This window comes from Arachis hypogaea, chromosome 3 (assembly GCF_003086295.3).
Source record: "Arachis hypogaea cultivar Tifrunner chromosome 3, arahy.Tifrunner.gnm2.J5K5, whole genome shotgun sequence".
NCBI lineage: Eukaryota > Viridiplantae > Streptophyta > Magnoliopsida > Fabales > Fabaceae > Arachis > Arachis hypogaea.
Genome location: NC_092038.1, coordinates 32,247,829 through 32,254,031, shown reverse-complemented (window position 1 = coordinate 32,254,031; position 6,203 = coordinate 32,247,829). Strand labels below are relative to the sequence as shown.

The 6,203-nt window shown below is 40.7% G+C and overlaps 1 non-coding gene across 1 annotated transcript; it reads right to left on the bottom strand.

Annotated features, from left to right (window-relative positions):
- Positions 1–2,840: 2,840 nt before the first annotated feature.
- On the bottom strand, positions 2,841–2,948 carry LOC112793357 (small nucleolar RNA R71). The gene has a single exon (XR_003198053.1). It is a non-coding gene; the product is annotated as a small nucleolar RNA R71 (small nucleolar RNA).
- Positions 2,949–6,203: the final 3,255 nt, after the last annotated feature.

Sequence of the window (6,203 nt, the reverse complement as noted above, 5' to 3'; positions counted from 1 at the left end):
ACTTGATGAATGTGATGATCCGTGACACTCATCATCATTCTCACCTATGAACGTGTGCCTGTCAATCACCTCCATTCTACCTTAGATTGGGTGGATATCTCTTGGATTCTTTAACCGGAATCTTCGTGGTATAAGCTAGAATTGATGGCGGCATTCAAGAGAATCCGGAAGGTCTAAACCTTGTCTGTGGTATTCTGAGTAGGAGTCAATGATTGAATGACTGTGACGAGCTTCAAACTCGCGATTGTGGGGCGTTAGTGATAGACGCAAAAGAATCACTGGATTCTATTCCGACATGATCGAGAATCGACAACTGAATAGCCGTGCCGTGATAGGGTGCGTTGAACATTTTCACTGAGAGGATGGGAGGTAGCCACTGACAACGGTGAAACCCTACATACAGCTTGCCATGGAAAGGAGTAAGAAGGATTGGATGAAGACAGTAGGAAAGCAGAGAGACGAAAGGGACAAAGCATCTCCATACACTTGTCTGAAGTTCTTACCAATGAAATACATAAGTATCTCTATCTTTATCTTTATGTTTTATTCATACATCATCCATAATCATTTGAGTTTGCCTGACTAAGATTTACAAGGTGACCATAGCTTGCTTCATACCAACAATCTCTGTGGGATCGACCCTTACTCGCGTAAGGTTTATTACTTGGACGACCCTGTACACTTGCTGGTTAGTAGTGCGAAGTTGTGATAAAGAGTTGAGATTGCAATTGAGCGTACCATGTTGATGGAGCCATTGATGATCACAATTTCGCCCACCAAGTTTTTGGCGCCGTTGCCGGGGATTATTCGAGTATGGACAACTGACGGTTCATCTTGTTGCTTAGATTAGGTATTTTTCTTCAGAGTTCTTAAGAATGAATTCTAGTGTTTCAATGTGATGTTCTTATCATCACCAAAGCTGATTGATTTTCATCAATTTAGCTCTTGAATGCAATGTTCTGCTGAAGCCTGTTCAGCCATGTCTAATTTCTTTAGACTGAAGCTTTAGACTAACATTGCATGATTCCTGGAATTTTCATTAAGAATTTTGATACCTTTATTTTCTTTTTCCACTTAATTTTCGAAAAAAATCCAAAAATATATTTCTTGTTTGAGTCTAGAGTCTCATGTTAAGTTTGGTGTCAATTGCATGTTTCTGTTCTTTTTGCATTCATGCATGTGTCTTCATTAATCTTCAAGTTGTTCTTGATGGTTTCATTGCTCTGATTTTTAAATTCTCTTGACTTGAGTGTTTATGTGTCTCATATGCATTCTCATTTTGTTAGTGTCAGTAGTATACAAACTGCTCAGTTTGGAGTCTTGCATGCATTGTTATTTGATTTTAGTTGCATTTTGATTATTCCTTACTATTAAAAACCCAAAAATATTTTTAATTTGTGTCTTTTCAAGTCAATAATACAGAGAATTGAAGATTCAGAACATACAGCAGAGGAATTACACAGAAAAAGCTGGGCGTTCAAAACACCCAGTGAAGAAGGGCAAACTGGCGTTTAAACACCAGCCAGGGTGCCTGGCTGGGCGTTTAACGCCCAAAAGGGTAGTGGTTTGGGCGTTAAACGCCAGAATGTGCACCATTCTGGGCGTTTAACGCCAGGATGGCACAAGAAGGAAGATTTTGTTTTCAAATCAAATTTTTTTAGTTTTCAAAATCTTTTCAAAATCAAATCTTTTTCAAATCAAATCTTTTCAATCAAACCTCTTTCAAAATCAATTTCTTTCTATTTTCAAAAATACTTGCTATCAATTAATGATTTGATTCAACATTTCAAGTATGTGCCTTTTCTATTGAGAAAGGTTTAATGTTTGAATCATATATTTTCTTGTTAGCCAAGTTATTAATTTTTAAAATCAAATCTTTTTAAAATGTTTTTCAAATCATATCTTCTCAATCACATCTTTTTAAAACCAATCATATCTTCTTAACCACATCTTTTTCAAAATAGTTTTCAATCAAATCTTTTTGATTTCTAATTTCAAAATCTTTTTCAAAAATCACTTTACTTCTTTCTCAATCTTGGTTTTCGAAAATCAATTAAAGTTTTTCAAAATGTTTTTAAAATCTTTTTAAATTATTTTCGAAACTTTCTTCCCCTCTTCTCACATCCTTTTATTTATGGACTAACACTATTCCTTAATGCACAATTCGAACTCCATCTTTCTTGATAAGTTCGAATTTTCTACCTCTTCCTTCCATTTTTCTTTTCCTCTGACACCTCAAGGAATCTCTATACTGTGACATAGAGGATTCCATATTTTCTTGTTCTCTTCTCTTTCATATGAGCAGGAGCAAAGACAAAAGCATTCTTGTTGAGGCTGATCCTGAACCTGAAAGGACCTTGAAGCAAAAGCTAAGAGAAGCTAAGGCACAACTCTCTGTAGAGGACCTAACAGAAATCTTCAAAGGAGAAGAAGATATGGCAGTCGAAAACAATAACAATGCCAACAATGCAAGGAAGGTGCTGGGTGACTTTACTGCACCTACTCCCGACTTTTATGGGAGAAGCATCTCTATCCCTGCCATTGGAGCAAACAACTTTGAGCTTAAGCCTCAATTAGTTTCTCTAATGCAACAGAATTACAAGTTCCATGGACTTCCATTGGAAGATCCTCATCAGTTTTTAGCTGAATTCTTACAAATCTGTGACACTGTCAAGACTAATGGGGTTGACCCTGAGGTCTACAGACTTATGCTATTCCCTTTTGCTGTAAGAGACAGAGCTAGAATATGGTTGGACTCACAACCTAAAGAAAGCCTGAACTCTTGGAAAAAGCTACTCAATGCCTTCTTGGCAAAGTTCTTTCCACCTCAAAAATTGAGTAAGCTTAGAGTGGAAGTCCAAACCTTCAGACAGAAGGAAGAAGAATCCCTCTATGAAGCTTGGGAAAGATACAAACAATTAATCAGAAAGTGTCCCTCTGATATGCTTTCTGAATGGAGCATCATAGGTATTTTCTATGATGGTCTGTCTGAACTGTCCAAGATGTCTTTGGATAGCTCTGCTGGAGGATCTCTTCATCTGAAGAAGACGCCTACAGAAGCTCAAGAACTAATTGAAATGGTTGCAAATAACCAATTCATGTACACTTCTGAAAGGAATCCTGTGAACAATGGGACTAATCAGAAGAAAGGAGTTATTGAGATTGATACTCTGAATGCCATATTGGCTTAGAACAAGATATTGACTGAGCAAGTCAATTTGATTTCCCAAAGTCTGTCTGGAATGCAAAATGCACCAGGCAGTACTAAGGAAGCTTCATCTGAAGAAAAAGCTTATAACCCTGAGAACCCTTCAATGGAAGAGATGAATTACATGGGAGAGCCCTATGGAAACACCTATAATCCCTCATGGAGAAATCATCCAAATCTCTCATGGAAGGATCAACAGAGACCTCAACAAGGTTTTAACAACAATAATGGTGGAAGAAACAGGTTTAGCAATGGCAAGCCTTTTCCATCATCTTCTTAGCAACAGACAGAGAGTTCTAAGCAGAACAACTCTGACTTAGCAACCATGATCTCTGATCTAATCAAAACCACTCAAAGTTTCATGACTGAAACAAGGTCCTCCATTAGAAACTTGGAGGCACAAGTGGGTCAGCTGAGCAAGAAAATTACTGAACTCCCTCCTAATACTCTTCCAAGCAATACAGAAGAAAATCCAAAAGGAGAGTGCAAGGCTATCAACATGGCCGAATTTGGAGAGGAGGGAGAGGCAGTGAACGCCACTGAGGAAGACCTCAATGGACATCCACTGGCCTCCAATGAGTTCCCCAATGAGGAACCATAGGAATCTGAGGCTCCCACTGAGACCATAGAGATTCCATTGGATTTACTTCTGCCATTCATGAGCTCTGATGAGTATTCTTCCTCTGAAAAGGATGAATATGTCACTGAAGAGCAAGTTGCTAAATACCTTGGAGCAATCGTGAAGCTAAATGACAAGTTATTTGGCAATGAGACTTGGGAGGATGAACCCCCTTTGCTCACCAAAGAACTGGATGACTTGTCTAGGCAGAAACTACCTCAAAAGAGACAAGATCCTGGGAAGTTCTCAATACCTTGTGCCATAGGCACCATGACCTTCAAGAAGGCCTTGTGTGACCTAGGGTCAAGTGTAAACCTCATGCCTCTCTCTGTAATGGAGAAGCTAGGGATCTTTGAGGTGCAAGCTGCAAAAATCTCACTAGAGATGGCAGACAATTCAAGAAAACAAGCTTATGGACTTGTAGAGGATGTTCTGGTAAAAGTTGAAGACCATTACATCCCTGCTGATTTCATAGTTCTAGAGACTGGGAAGTGCATGGATGAATCCATCATCCTTGGTAGACCCTTCCTAGCCACAGCAAAGGCTGTGATTGATGTTGATAGAGGAGAATTGATCATTCAAGTGAATGAAGAATCCTTTGTGTTTAAGACTCAAGGATATCCCTCTGTCACCATAGAGAGGAAGCATGAAGAGCTTCTCTCAAAACAGAGTCAAACAGAGCCCCCACAGTCAAACTCTAAGTTTGGTGTTGGGAGGCCACAACCAAATTCTAAGTTTGGTGTTAAACCCCCACATTCAAACTCTAAGTTTGGTGTTGGGAGGTTTCAACATTGCTCTGAGCATCTCTGAGGCTCCATGAGAGCCCACTGTCAAGCTACTGACATTAAAGAAGCGCTTGTTGGGAGGCAACCCAATGTTATATTTGATCTATTTTCCTTTGTTATTTTATGTTTTCTGTAGGTTGATGATCATGAGAAGTCACAAAATCAATTGAAAAATCAAAAACAGAATGAAAAACAGAAAGAAAAATAGCACACCCTGGAGGAAGATCTTGCTGGCGTTTAAACGCCAGTAAGGCTAGCAGATGGGCGTTTAACGCCCAGTCTGGCACCATTCTGGGCGTTTAACGCCAGAAAGGGGCACCAGACTGGCGTTAAACGCCAGGAAAGGGCAAGAAGTTGGCGTTAAACGCCAGAAATGGGCACCAGCCCGGCGTTTAACGCCAGAATTGGCACAGGGAGCAATTTTGCTCGCCACTTGGTGCAGGGATGACTTTTCCTTGACACCTCAGGATCTGTGGACCCCACAGGATCCCCACCTACCCCACCACTTTCTTTCTTCTTCACCCATTCACCAATCACCTCAACACCTCTTCCCCAAAAACCCTTCACCTATCAAATCCCATCTTTCTCTTCACCACTCACATCCATCCTTCATAAAACCCCACCTACCTCACCATTAAAATTCAAACCACTTTCCCACCCAAACCCACCCTCCCATAGCCGAACCCTACCCCTCTCTTCACCCCTATATAAACCCCTCTTCACTCCTTCATTTTCACACAACCTAAACACCCCTTCTCCCCCCTTTGGCCGAACAACAAAGCCATTTCCATCTCCTTCATTTCTTCTTCTTCTACTCTCTTCTTTCTTCTTTTGCTCGAGAACGAGCAAACCTTTTAAGTTTGGTGTGGTAAAAGCATTGCTTTTTGTTTTTCCATAACCATTTATGGCATCCAAGGCCGGAGAAACCTCTAGAAAGAGGAAAGGGAAGGCAAAAGCTTCCACCTCCGAGTCATGGGAGATGGAGAGATTCATCTCAAGGGTGCATCAAGACCACTTCTATGAAGTTGTGGCCTTGAAGAAGGTGATCCCCGAGGTCCCTTTCAAACTCAAAAAGAGTGAATATCCGGAGATCCGACATGAGATCCGAAGAAGAGGTTGGGAAGTTCTTACCAACCCCATTCAACAAGTCGGAATGTTAATGGTTCAAGAGTTCTATGCCAATGCATGGATCACCAAGAACCATGATCAAAGTGTGAACCCGAACCCAAAGAAATGGCTTACAATGGTTCGGGGGAAATACTTGGATTTTAGTCCGGAAAATGTAAGGTTGGCATTCAACTTGCCCATGATGCAAGGAGATGAACATCCTTACACTAGAAGAGTCAACTTTGATCAAAGGTTGGACCAAGTCCTCACAGTCATTTGTGAAGAGGGCGCCCAATGGAAGAGAGATTCAAGAGGAAAGCTGGTCCAACTGAGAAGGCATGACCTAAAGCCTGTGGCTAGGGGATGGTTGGAGTTTATCCAACGCTCAATCATTCCCACTAGCAACCGGTCCGAAGTTACTATAGACCGGGCTATCATGATTCATAGCATCATGATTGGAGAAGAAATAGAAGTTCATGAGGTT